The following is a 15310-nucleotide window of genomic DNA, read 5'->3' as shown; positions in this document are numbered from 1 at the left end:
TAAAGAGGACTTTCTCACAAAAGAGAACTAACTGAAGTGGTGCAGTAGGAATAGAAAACCCTAAACCAACAATCATAGTATTGTTATCATCAAACATTTATAGTAAAGAAAAAAGGTAAAAAAATAATGCTCATAAAAAGAGAACCCCTTGATGTAATGCAGTAGGGATCGTATACCCTAGACCAAAAATCAAAATACTCTACCATTTAAATATTCACAATATTAGGGAAGTTGGTAAAAAAGAAAAAAAAACTTTTTTTCAAGGAATCAAAATCAAAACTTAAACAACGGAGAAACAAGAAAATAAGTGGAGCAACATATAGATAGTAGCTCAAAGCTTTACACAAACTTACTTATGTTTTTTTTCTAGAAGAAATAATTTTGTTTTGGTGTTATTCTCCCGGTAAACCTAAGGTTTTCATAGGAAATAAAAGATCAATCTTGATCTTATCATATATTTGTTGGTTAGAAATTCTAGCGGAATTTTGTTTTGACGGGCATATTTTATCCATGATTTTAGTTTTTTAATCTTATCATGTATTTCTTGGTTAGGAATTCTAGTGGGAAGTTCTATTTTGGCGGGCGTATTCCCTTCATAATTTGAGTTTTCAGTTTCTAAAACTCTTTTAAACTCTTTAAAAATTATCCACATATGAAATACAATGGATTAAAACCTCTACCGCCGGATATAGTTTTTTAGGTTTGAGGTCCTAAATTTACTATATGTGTAGACCCTATAAATAAGACTGCGTGGAAGTGCTTCCGAAGGTGTAGTTAGCACTTTCTTGAAGACCTTCATATTTATTTTGCCATTCTTCCTACTTCGTAAGACCTACTGTTGGAGATGATTTTTTTTCTTTATAAATGGGGGTCCAAAAATCCTATGTGTCATAGGAAAAAATTAACCTTCGGTGGGAGATGTTCTAAGAAATACGATAAGATATTTGTATCCAACGGTTATGATGGGCGGAAGATAGTTTTAAATAACGTCATTACTACAAGCTAATTTGAAACCCGTGCTACGCACCGCGACTGCTGGAGCTTTTTTATATTATTGGTTTATATCCTCTGAGGCGGGGCTTCGCTCCGTCTCGGTCCCAACAAGAGTTCAAATAAGCTAATATAAAATTACTATCCAACGAATTGACAATTAACAATTAAAACTATGTAATTGTAAATTTTTATAATCAAATGTGTATAATATTATTCTATTCTAAAAATATCACATGATTTGAAAACTAATTTCAAGTAATCAATAAAGCAGTAACAAATTCTTCAAATAAACTAAAATAAATCAATCTAAGTAATCTTAAAAGTAAAATAGTTTAACTATAAATATGAAAGCGTAATTAGATTTTTTAGTATTTTACCCCTACTACATACCGGGTATGATGAGAATTGATCCCATTTGGTGAGGCGGGTTTTCGCCGCGCACCTGTTTAAGAAGGGGTACCAATTAACAAATGCAGTACACCAATTATCATTTAGTAGATTAAATGTTGGAACTAAATTCATCAATTACAAATTGTTTAAACTTTTGGAGATTAAAAAGTCCTCTTAAAGAAAATCCAATTAAAAAATTACACAACCTTTGGAATCAGTAAACTTCATGGCATTGTCAATATAAGTACTCTAAAGTATATTCGTAAAGCTAGATTTGAGGTTTGCTACTCAAAGTAGCACTACACATACCATTGTTCTTGCTAGATTTTAGAATATATATTTCTTGGATAACCAACTTTTGCAACTTAAAAGTAAAGAAACAAAGTCATAATAATATTCTACCTTAAAATCCTAATAAGGACTTCTAGTTCGCTAAATCATGTTTGTACTTCACCCTCTGTATACTCCACCATATGTCTTACGTACCATATCACATAATTCTGTTAAGAATCAAGCAGCCAACTCAAGTGCTCTTTCAGACTCCAACTCGCCTTAGTAAAATAAAAAAAATTACACTCACTATAGAGTTATATCAATAGTGGGTATAAGAGATACTAAAAAAATAATAATATAAAATATGTTGCAAAATAGCGCAAAATATATGAAGTGCTTCCCGTCGAAGATGATGTAATCAAAAAAATGTACTGACATGTTTTTATTCAGAAATCACATATTAGATATCTTAAGAAAATGATATCAATATTAAATATATTGCAAACTCTAAATAATGCAAAGAATATGAAGTGCTTCCCGTCGAAGATGTTGTAATCAGGAAAATGCACTGATATATCTTTCTTCACAAATCATATACTTGTGTCAATAAGCGACCAAATCAATTGCTCTTCCAGGATCCAACTCTTTATAATGAAAGGAAAAATCACGCTCACTATATGGTTGTATCAATATATGATATCAGAGACACTATAAAAAAACATAATATTAATAAAAAAATAATAAATGGCCAATTATACATAGTGAAAAGCATATGAAGTGCTTCCCTTCAAAGAACATGTAATCAATATATCTTTCTTCAGAAATCATATATTTGAGATACTAAAAAAATGACATCAATGTTAAATGTATTGCAAACTATAAATAATGCAAAGCATATGAAGTGCTTCCCGTCGAAGGTGATGTAATCAAGAAAATGCATCGATATATCTTTCTTCATAAATCATATACTTGTGTTACAAACCAATAAGCGACCAAATCAATTGCTCTTCCAGGATCCAACTCTCTATAATTAAACGAAAAATCACACTCAATATATGGTTGTATCATTGTATTAGAGATACTATTAAGAGGAGAAATATTTGGATAATATTAATTAAAAAAATAGATTTCCAACTCTACATAGTTAAAAGCATATGAACTGCTTCCCGTCGGAGAATATAAAATCAATGAAAAGTACTAATATATCTTTCTTCAGAAATCATATACTTGCGTTAAGAATCAAGCGGCCAACTGAAGTGCTCCTCCAAACTCCAACTTCTTGTCACTAAATAAAAAACTACACCCACTATATAGTCGTATTGATATATGACATTAGAGACACTAAAAACATACAAATTGACATAAAATATATAGTTAACTCTAAATAGTGCAAAACATATAAAGTGCTTCCCGTCAAAGAAGATGTAATCAAGGAAACGCATTGATATATCTTTCTTCATGTAATCAAGGAAATACAACCAAAACTACACACCGTGTCCGATGGGGTTTTTTGATTTGGTGTGCCGGGACCGTCACGACGCATCTAAAAACTCCAGTATATCTTTCTTTATTAGTATGATTACTTTTACCGGGTAGCAAAATTTGATACACTTTGATAATCCAATATAAGGATTTTTTCCACCAGTTTTATTATATTTTTGATGGCTAAAATAGATTTTTTTTTTAAATTATGAAATTTTATCCGATCAAATTAATATATATTTTTTTAATTATATAGAATGAACTTGTACGATCTAAGTGACGAACTTAAATATTCAACGGTCCGAGATTTTAAAAAACTTTGTAAACCTGGTGTAAGAATACGAAATAAAATCTCAACCAATAAGGACTAAGAGTTTCATTAACCATCCAAAAGGAGGGTAAGCGCTTCCTTTGAACTTGGAACCAGAGATAGCGCCCATTTTATAAAAAAATTAACAGACACTAAATATGAACAGTTTTTAGACCAATGATACGCCATGGTTTCGTGGACCGTGAAAAAGCGGGGGGTCTAACAACACCACCCAATATTTCGATTAGAAATTTGTATGGACTAACTCCGAAACACTTACTAGAGAATCAACTAAACAATTAGACTCAATCTAGATAAAAGTATCTCGAGGAGTTAATATCTCTCTCTTGTTTTGATTCACTCAAGCTAATAGAAATCAGCGAGTCTATAATCAAACACAAGGAATAACTTGGACGGTACCAAAGACCAATGACCAATGATCAATCAATATCAATCAACAACCAAAGGTCGGATTTCCAATTGATTGATTCAAACGCACAACCTGTATTATTTCAATTATATAAACAAATATAATGCGGAAATAGAAATAATACAGACACCAGAATTTTGTTAACGAGGAAACCGCAAATCCAGAAAAACCCCGGGACCTAGTCCAAATTGAATACACACTGTATTAAGCTGCTACATACACTAGCTTACTCCAAGCTAACTTCGGACTGGACTATAGTTGAACCCCAATCAGTCTCCCACTGATCCAAGGTACAGTTGTACTCCCTACGCCTCTGATCCCAGCAGGATATTGCGCACTTTATTCCCTTAGATGATCTCACCTACAACTAAGAGTTTCTACGACCCAAAATCGCAGACTTTAATAATAAACAAATATGTCTCACACAGAAAAGTCTATCAAAGGATCAATCTGTCTCCCACAGAAAAACCCTAAAATTTTTTGTTCCGTATTTTGATAATAATCAAGGTGAACAGGAACCAATTGATAATCAGGTCTTATATTCCCGAAGAACAACCTAGATTAATCAGTCACCTCATAACAATCTTAATCGTATGGCAGCGAAACAAGATGTCGTGGAATCACAAACGATGAGACGAAGGTGTTTGTGATTACTTTTTATATCTTGCCTATCGGAGAACTCTCACGATCTCAAGCCAATCAATATGATTGTACTCGTACGATAGAAGATGCAAGATCAGATCACACAACTACGATAAAAGTAGTATCGGTCTGGCTTCACAATCCCAATGAAGTCTTTAAGTCGTTAACCTGGTTTTAGAAGAAGAAAAGAAAACGTTAAAGGAGAAACGACTCTAGCACGCAAACTAATATCACACGTAAGGTCTGGGGATTAGTTTTGCACAATACTAGATGTCTCCTTTATATAGCCTTTCAAATCAGGGTTTTGCCTTAGTTACAAAGCAATCAATATCCACCATTAGATGAAAACCTGATTTAGATTCAAGCTAATACTTCTCAACCGTTAGATCGAAAACTCAGCTTGTCATATACAAATGACTGTACGCTTCTAGGTTTGTAAACCGCACCCAAACGTGTACATTGTTGGTTCAACAATAGTCTACCCAAAGAGGTTAACCATATGAGGGTTTCATACCAACCATGTTCTTCTTCACCATAACTAGTTCAATTGACTCAAATGAACTAGTTAAGAGAGTTGTTCCATTGCAAGGAAATCTTATATAACTACACAACACACCATTGAAGCAAAAATGATTTGATTCACTCGAATCGGTTCATGAACTTTAATAGCCACGGTTTGCAAATGCATTCCTTAGTCTTTTAAGATTAAGTTCGGAAATCATCTTTAGATATATAACCTTCTCAAGTTCGCAGACTAGGTTCACGGATTTAAGACACCAGATAGAGTTTACAAACTTCAGCAGAAATTCTCGGGTTCGAGATTCGCGGATTGGGTTCGCGGACTTGGCTCACGCAAGTAGTTTGTCAACTCCAACAGAAATTCTCGGGTTTGATAACTTCGGCAGTTCGCGGACTGAGTTCGCGGACTTGGCACTTGCCATACTTCCGGTTCTCTTGATCAACAAATTCGAAAACTTCGGTTCAAGGAATCCATTGGTTATGTAATCTAAACTCTCATTGCAATCATTGAAACATTCTTAGAGGAAGTTATATAGTTGTTACACTATTTCTCGTCAAAGCAATTTTCAAAGTGATTGAAACATTCATGACTTTGGTCACTAGGTAAAGATAAACTTGGTCGAAGCGAAAAGCTTACCAACACATATTTCGAGATATAGATAGGCGAGGTATACTCGGCTCGAAATACCAAATGTGTATGATCTAGTCTATATATATAGCATACGAATTTTGTCTCAAAGAGTAGGAGATAGAATAGATAGACTTTTTAGTGACAGATAAGTTCAAGTCTCCACATACCTTTTTTTCGAGAAGTTCCACCGGTTCCTTGAGTAGATATTCTACTTGTATGATGAATCGCCATGAAGTCATTGAGCTCAACTTCACTTACTATCCTAGTCTGAGACTTATCTATAAGAGACTAGAAATCAAGACTTATAGTTTTGATCACTAACATTGACAAACATGCTTGAGATAGCAATGCATGCGAGTTTGACCGAGCAGTGCTCTAACAATCTCCCCCTTTGTCAATTTTAGTGACAAAACTATCAATACATATGGAATACAAAAAAAATAATGAAAATTTAGTAGCTCCTATTCCACATGTCTAATCTTCAACATTCCTCGAAATCTTCGTCATTTCCAAGTACTCCAATGATCCCAAAGGTTGTAAGTTTAGCATAACCGTTGTTGAAGATCCGTAGCTATAACAATGAGAAATCATCGGTCTCGATCATTGTTATACAGTGTTATAGTATTATTACATAGTTTCAACGTCCAATTGTATCACAACTTCAAAAATAATACTATGGTGATATGTATAACTCCCCCTTAGTCAATATTCCATCTCACATGAAAACCACTCCCCCTTACACAATGATCCGAAAACCATATGTATTTGTAGTGTGAACTACATATTAATTCTCCCCCTTTTTGTCAATAAGATTGGCAAAGGTACAAGAACGGGATCATAATGAAATTTCCGTAAGAGACATTTCATGACTGAGAGAAAGAAACACACATCATCTTATTTAGATGAAATCATATAGCCGAAGCTAACAACATTCATCAAGGAGTTTAAAGATACAAGATAACCCCTCTCAAATTCCACAGTCGCACACCCCTCAAGATATGACCATTAAGCACAAGTTCAAAAGAACTCTCCCCCATTTGATGTCATTCCCGAAAGAACAACAAGAGCGACCTTAATTTCAAAAGAAAAGATGGATTTTATTGGACACCAAAAACCATAAGAATGATTTTTTATAACCAAAAACTCAATCAAATTAATCACATGTAAAACCCGTGATTGATTAATCGGTATACGCAATCAAATCAAACACAAAAAGTGATCAATTCAATTGTTTGTGCTCAACATAAGAAAACTCATGTAGATACAAAAATACTCAACTAGATTAATTACAAGAAAACCCATAATTAATCTACTTGGAATACACAACCAAACTAATTACGAAAGTAAAATTGTCAATTGTTTTGCTCGACATAAGAAAACTTACGGAGCAATAACTAAATAACCAAACAAGATGATTAATTTAGTTCAAAATGCTCAACATAAAGTACCTTACGGAACAACCAACAAAGCTAATAAAAAATAATCAACTTGGTTGTATCGTGCTCAACATAAGACACATTACAGAGCCTCACAGTAATACATACGAATATGGATCAGGGTGATCAATACTGCGGAATACACAAGGATTCATTCTATTTCACAATCATATACAATAGCAATAATCCTTGGATACAAAAGATTTTAACCTATCTTCCGTCAAGGGTTGACAATATAGGCTTAACTTTTGTATATGTCAAAAGTTTATTCATTCTTAAACCAATAAACGAATACCGATCATGAACGACTTTACTTTTGACAAAATATGGGACAACAAGGTTCACATACGTAAACACAAATATCCCATAACAAGTTAAAATATAACAAATCAAAAATATTGCAAAAAATCATCCTCCAAATAGTTTTAGAATTTTAAACCAAAAAAACTAAAAACATGAAGTTGAAAACGTTGGACATAGCTATGTGTAATCACAATAATGGCTATTCCAGACTCTAGTGATCCTTCTCAAAAATAAGAACAAATTCTCATAAGAAGTCTCGTAGGCAACAAGACAAACTCGTAATGCACATACAAGATGATTTGTCCTTATAAGGTAGAATCAATCTTTTTCGCATGGATTTACACCAATAATAGCTACCAAAGGCGTATAAAAAGATTTTCTTAACAAAGAAGAACATACAAAGTCAATAACGACTATGCACCATAGTTCACAAAGGATGATTGTGAACATTCAAGAATTCCATAACACTGCGTACTACTTTCCATTCTTGAACTTCCTTCTTTGTGATTCACCAACAACATTCTTGTAAAAGCTACAAATTAGCTTAGAAGAGTAGTACTCTAAGTTCCCAAGTTCAAGAGAAGTGGAACAAGTGCAACGAAACGGAGCAAAATACTCAAAAATAAGAGATAGGACAAATACCAATCTTAACTCATCCAAAATTCAAGGTTTCTCATCTCCATTTTGAAGAGAATCCAAATAGGAAGAGAGTGCAAAAATAATGAGGTTAATCCGAGTTCGGACGAAGAAGTTACGGCCAAACCAAGTTTACCGAATATCGACGTCAAGTATGCATACGGGTTTGCAAACGAATTTTCGTATCCTGGAGCAGGATTTTGGTTTTAAATGATGTTATGCATACTTGGTATGTGTACCATGAAGTCCAAATATCCCGAACTAATGTTTTCAAACCTAAACATTTAAGAACCTTAAACACATATCAAGTTAGGTAGAAATGAACGATAAGCAAGGTACATGGATCATTATAAGTACTCAAACAAGTAATAAAAACACAAAACTTGCTCAAGTTTATAGACATACCTTTTTAGAAAAGTCCAATTGAATTTTACAGCCTTACCGAATATAATCTGTGCGCCCCAGTTGTTGTGCTTCCCTCACCGTATACATAGCAAGGAATTTCTTGGTGAGGATACACTTTCAACACAAACAAGTAGTGTTGAGGTGAACAATGTCTTTCTCACCATGGCACCAAGAAATAGTTTCTTTCCAACAACTCTTAAATCTTGTAATGTTGAGAAGCACCCACGGAACTGTTTTTATAAGTCTAATAAAGAACTTCAAGAGAACCCAAAAAGATTTGTGTTTCTGATTTCTTGTTTTCCAACTTATAAAAAACAGTTTCTGCAGGTAGTTTTTAGTACTGTGAAGGGAAACTCTTTTGATAAAAAGAGACGTCCTAGATTCTTCATAAAAGAAGACAATACCACTATCTTGATGGAAAATATCAGGAATTGAGCAACGAATCAATTCATGCTTTGAGGTAATACACTCAGATAACTGAGATTTAAACTCCTCTTGTAATTCGTTTAGTTTATCACCACTAATTGGATTACGCAGAGGAGGAGCATTGCTCTCGCTGATTAGTAAATCAATATCAACCTCAACATGAATATTATTCATCATAACTTGATTTAGCCTGTCAAGAGATTCTTACTCTTTCTGGAGGAATAACTCAACATCAAGAGATAAGATCTCAAGCTTCTTTTCAAGCCCTGAAAACACTTCGAGGGATTTTAAACCTGGTGGAGGTTTAGATAGAATTTCTTCTACAGATTTTATTAAATCAGTCATGGAAGAGAATTATGAAATCCATGGATCTGGTGGTGCATTTATTGAGATAGCACTACTGTCCATAGAATCAGATCGCTACAAACACAGACTTGTAAGGTCTTGAACGTGTTTGCCTGCTCTGATACCAATTGAAAAAGCGGGGGTCTAACAACACCACCCAATATTTCGATTAGCAATCTGTATGGACTAACTCCGAAACACTTACTATAGAATCAACTAGACAGTCAGACTCAATCTAGATAAAAGTATCTCAAGGAGTTAATATCTCTCTCTTGTTTTGATTCACTCAAGCTAATAGAAATCAGCGAGTCTATAATCAAACACAAGGAATAACTTGGACGGTGATAGGTGTTGTAAAACACCTAGATTTATATCTATTATTTAAGCTTTCTTTGCAAGTTTCTTGTAAATTATGTATCTTATGTTTGTTTTTGAGTATATTTAGGTGCAATGGAGTCATTGGAGAAAAAAGGAAGTGGAACTAGCTCAAATCCAGGATTTCTTCTCATCATCTTGAAGATAACGAAAAGACGAAGCCAGTGGCAGAAGCATGAGATCATTCCCACATCGTATGAAGAAGTTGCGAGCATTTGAAGCATATCAGAGTTAAGGAGCTTGTTAACTGAATTGTCAGTCTTGCAGGACTGACAATTGAACTGAAATTACTAAGGGGTTGCTGCTTCAATGGGTGGCCCTTATCTGTGTGGTGAGTGCCTAGAATCATTCAGGTAACCCTTATCTAAAGGTCTAGGGTGGCTGGATTAATCTTATTATCCTAGGCATCGAGAAAATCCCTCTCATTACATCAACCTAAACTTCTGAGAAAAATGGTTGTTGTCTGAAAGATTACACAAATTCAGAAGAAGGAAGAGACAGAGAAATTAGGAAGAGAGACTCTGAGTTCAGAATAATGTAGAAATTGAGTTTTTGTTGCTCAGTTGATGACAGAGATCGAGAAGAAGCTAGGGTTTGCATTTCAGTAAAATCGATTGAAGGATCTGGTGATGATTTCGACGGATTTCAGAGATTAGGGTTTGTCTGAGATCGATGGAGTTGATGGTTGTGTTGCTGCAAGTTGATTGTTACTGAAATGGGTTGTGAGTTAAATCTGTGTTGGAGATTTGATGGAGAATATGGAGATTGGGGTTCCTGAAACTGAAAAGTTGAATTGAAGGAAGTAGGTTGCTGGGATTAGTGATGAAGAACTCAGGGATTACAGAGAAATCAAGGAACTGGTGGTTGGCAGTGAAGATGATGGTCGACTTAGGGTTTTAATTGGTTTCGATTTAGAGATGAGAGATAGTGGTGGTTGCACTAGAGCTAATGGATGCAGTATTGACTTGATTCTGGTGTTTCTACTGAGAGATTGTGATGATTGCCATGAAGGTTTGATCTGAAGTGCTAGATGTATGTCTGGGACAGGTTTGAGCTTAATGTGGAGTTGTTGGTGGTGCAGAACAAGGAAACTGAGAAGATGGCATGGATTCGGCATGAAGCTACAACTGTAGGTGGATATGCAAGTGCTAAGATGAAGTGGTAGCATGGGTTTGAACTGACAGAGCTAAGCAAGAAGCTAAGATGGTGTTGTTTCTGCTGACATGAGGAAAAGTGGAGTTATGAAGGTTCTGGTATTGTCTCATTGCAGCCAAGGTATAGAAAATGGAGCTGATAGTGTTGATGTTGTGCATGAGAAGTGCAGGTGATAAGTTGGGTGTTGTTTCTGGTGGTTGAGACAGAGCGAATTGAGGCTCAAGATGTTGTTTTGCAGGTTGCCATGCAATTGATGGTGGTGGTATATTTGCTAATGGTGATGTTCTCCAGGGATTAGCTGAATGTATGAGGCAGTGGAGCAGGTGCTGGCACTATTGTGCAGTGGCTGTGAACTAAGCTTGATTGAGAGTGCAGGCTGGTAAAGATGCAGTTTCTGGTGGTGTTTGCACAAGCTGGACGTTGCCGGTAGTAAGGGTTAGTCTTAGGCAGAGTTGAGAAATGAATGCAATGATTGGATTGGTGTAAAGACCCTCAATCTCTTCAGCTCTATTAGACTAGTCAAAAGACGAATTAGTTGATAATGACTCCATTAATTTAACACGAACGTTAATCATTAGAAATTAATCTAACAACGATTTAGATACGAAACTAGTATCATTGGATAGATCTCAAAAAGTTATGCGAAATTGACTACTCGAACGTGTCGTTCGGATACTGGACGAAGAAGATAACATTATATTAACATAAAGGGTAAAATAGTCATTTCCAAGATGAACCTTCTTGGCTTCCCCTTAACGTTTGAGTGGGTACCATTATCATTGGTCGTCGGCTTTATCACCAGATAGGTGCCGAAGAGAAATCAGTTTCTCTTATTCTTTCTTCTTTATCTTCTTCATTCTTCTTTCTCTCATGTTCTTCTTCTTCTGCGAGTGTTGAGAAAATCAAACGGAAGTTCTGCGATCAGTAGATGTTGTTGAGGATCATACAATAGTTTAGGGTGATGGTGATGATGTTCGTATTCGATTACGAGTATAAGATGGAAGTAAATCAGTAAGAATAAAAATTAGGGTTTGTTTGAGAAGATTTAGAAAGAAAAGCAGATGCTATTGATAAATGATTAGGAGTGGGTTTAGTCGAGTTAGGAATGGGGTGGAGTTAATTAGATATTGGAGTTGTTCTGAAGTTGAATCGAGGATGAATCAGAAGTTAGGGTTCCTGAGAGATGGAATCGATTGAAGGATTATGAGATATAGAGGATGAAATTGAGTTCTTAATAGTGAAAGAATGAAGGGGTTGTTGTGTAATTGAAGTTCTGAAGCTGTGTTGATGAAGAATCATCGAGTTAGGGTTTGTAATAAATTCAGATATGCAGTAAAAGATGAAAATGAAGCTTTGGAAGATTAATTGGAGATGGGTTTGACGTGAATTAGAGTATTGAGTGAAGCAGGGTTGTGCTAGCAGTGAAGATTGATTCAATTTAAGAATTAGGGTTTGTCCTGTTCTTCCCCAATTTATGAATTAAGGTTGTTGTGATGAACATTATTTGTGTGCTGATTTGAGTAGTTCAAATTCAAGGAACCGGTGATAGTGCTTAGATGGTTAAGATGGTCATGGTGGTGTTGTCTATGAAGATGAGTATTGTGTTAATTGAACCAGTTGGGGTAGAAATTTCAGATGGAGGTGTTGAGCAGCTGTAAAGGATTATGGTGTGTATCTAAGGTAATCCTTCTTCGTTAAATTGAATTGTGTTAAGATGTGATGTCAAATTGAAGTAATTATTGTTTGTGTTATGTATAGAAGAATGGAACTCTGGATGTTGATAATTTAAGATGTTGGAGGAGATAGAAAATTATGAATGGTTTATGAATTAAAGATAGGAATGTGAAGTTGGTTGTAGTGGTTCTGTCTGGTGGATGTGAAATGGTGAAATGTAGAAGATGTTGGTGGAGCTGTAATTGTAATTGAGCCTTGCTCAGCTGGTAATGGTGGTAAGCCTTAGGTGTGCTGCTGGGTATGTGATGAGATATAGTTCTGGCTTAGGGTTGTGTTTGATTGGTGTTACAGATATGAATGGTAGAAGAGTTACAGTCATAGTGAAGTGGTGTTGATGGTGCAGTGTATCGTGGTTTGGATTAATAATGGAACAAATTTTGAGTTAGGCCGGCTGGATGTGCAGTTGAGTTGTGCTCAACTGACATTAGTGGAACTGATGCAGTTTGTGATTATGAATGAAAGTTTAAGGACTGCAGTTAGGTGTTTGGGATTCTAGTAGTTGTGTTGAACTGAACTTGAGTGTACTTGTGAGATGTTTGAGCTGAAGTTGGTTATAACGCTGTTATAGCAGTGGCTTTAGTGAAAGCCTGCAACTGCATATTAAGGTAAACAAATTTTGCATTTGTAAATGAATTATATAGTTATTTGAGATAATTGAGTTGTTGTAATGATAAAAGGTAGGAATGTAATCTGATAAGTATAAAACTAGGGTGTAAGAACCTTTGGCATGTTCTTTAGCTCAGGCCTGAAGTGGTAGTTGTCTGACTGAACAGATTCAGTCTAATTTAATCTTCTTTTCTGTATGACTCAGTTTATCTGACTGAGTTGAATCGTTTTGACTAAGTACTGACTCAGTGAGTCTTGACTGAGTTGATTCATTGACCATTGACCCTGGACTTTGACTTGACGTGGACTGTTAGTTGACCTTTGACCATCAGTGACCGTTAGATTGATCCAGTTGGGTCAGCACTTATGTAATGGGCCGAGTCTAGTGGACTTGGGCTTAGTATTATGTATTCTTAGTTTGATGGTATGGACTCTTATAGTCTAAATCAGTCTTTGGTTCCTTCTAGTTGTAGATATTCTTAAGGTTTATCTTATAGACTATAGACCTAATCTAATTGAATTAGTAAGCCATTAGATATGCAAGAGATGGGTAATGAAGATGTGTAGAACCTTAAATGGGATTAGAACAATTAAAGTAGTTCACTTAGCCCATAACTAGAGAATTGAATGAGATTATGTTATGAGCCTTGTGTGAGCCTTTTGGCTAGATTCTTAGACTTCTTGTGTGATTAACAGTTAGTCTATATTAACAACGATCGATTCAAAGGATGAACCAGAGGATCGTGGATCTCGAGGTAGGCGTGGATTGTCATCAAAAGAGGTGGGAATACTTTTAACTCTTTTGAAACCATCGTTGTTTCTTTTACAAAAGTTTATGTTTAACAAACTCATGCATTGTCTATTTGTGCATTTCATACATTGTTTAGTCTGTATTATGATTGTTCTGATAATTCTTTGAATCTTTCCATGAATTGGAAAGGACTTGTAATGTTTTTCATTATGAATTATTTTGGGAAATAAGCATTTCCACTTGTGGTATATAGGATACGCTCCTTCATTTATATCTACATGAATTCGAGATTTTACGCAATCATCTAGGTGTGGGACGAGTCACCATATTAGCTATCTAGGTGCGGGACGAGTCACCATATTATATATTGTTTGAAGAAGGAGTTTGTCCATATACATTGTTTGTGCATTTCCAGTGACTTAGTCACTTTGATGTTTGGGGAAAACATATATTGTTTTCCAAATCTTGCTCATGATTTCTTTAAATTTAAATGTTATTCCTACGGGGCACCCTTTTTAGGGATGATGTGCACACCCATTCTCACTTTCAGTTTCAGAGACAGATCAGAGTTGCGCAGCGAAAGCTCTGAGAAGTTGACTTTTATAGTTGGTTATTTTCTGATATGTTATTATGTTGTATATTCTAGTTGCAAACAAAATCACTATTGTATATGTATCATTTGAGAGAATTTCTTGTATATGTATTTCTGAACGGGGTTAGTTATTGGGTTAAGTTTTGTAGCAGATTTCTTAATCGAATGTTTAAGTAAATGATTTAGATTCTTAGTGCCTCTTTATTTTAGTTAATCTCTTGGATTAGTCAGCTGCTAGCTTAGGGGGCGCTACAAAGTTGGTATCAGAGATCACTATTAGATCTTAAATGGGAAATGATAGAAATAGCCAGTGCCAGTTAGTGAATTAGATTAGTTTAGAACCGGGTTTGGGTTTGTGAGATAAATCTTAATCACTAAAAGCTATCAATAATTAAAATATTTATTTGATTGATTGATTTGTTTGGTTGTTTGTATAGGTAATGAAGTAAAAATCGTAGGGTACACCAATAAATTTAGCTAATAAGGATTTGGGATTAAATAATCTAAAAAGTACGAATACATAGACAATTCAATACTAAAAACAGTGAGATTAGTATTATTTATAGGTCTTAAATATCACATAGAAATTTATTGAGCACCTTGACTTATACGTAGAATCAACAATTTAATGTGACATAAATGTTAATAACATTTTCGGGATTTCATAATATGTATAAGAGTAGTTAGAATAATAGTTAAACCATCAACGTCATAATAAGAATATTAAAATAGTAATTATAAATGACGATAATAATAATAACTTTGCTTCTGATTTAATAGTAAGTAATGATAACATTCATCAATTAATATTATATTGAACATAACTTAACTGAAATCTCATTGAAGACATATAACGATTAAAATAATAATAAATAT

This window comes from Papaver somniferum, chromosome 9 (genome assembly GCF_003573695.1).
Source record: "Papaver somniferum cultivar HN1 chromosome 9, ASM357369v1, whole genome shotgun sequence".
NCBI lineage: Eukaryota > Viridiplantae > Streptophyta > Magnoliopsida > Ranunculales > Papaveraceae > Papaver > Papaver somniferum.
Note: the sequence above shows the minus strand (reverse complement) of the source record.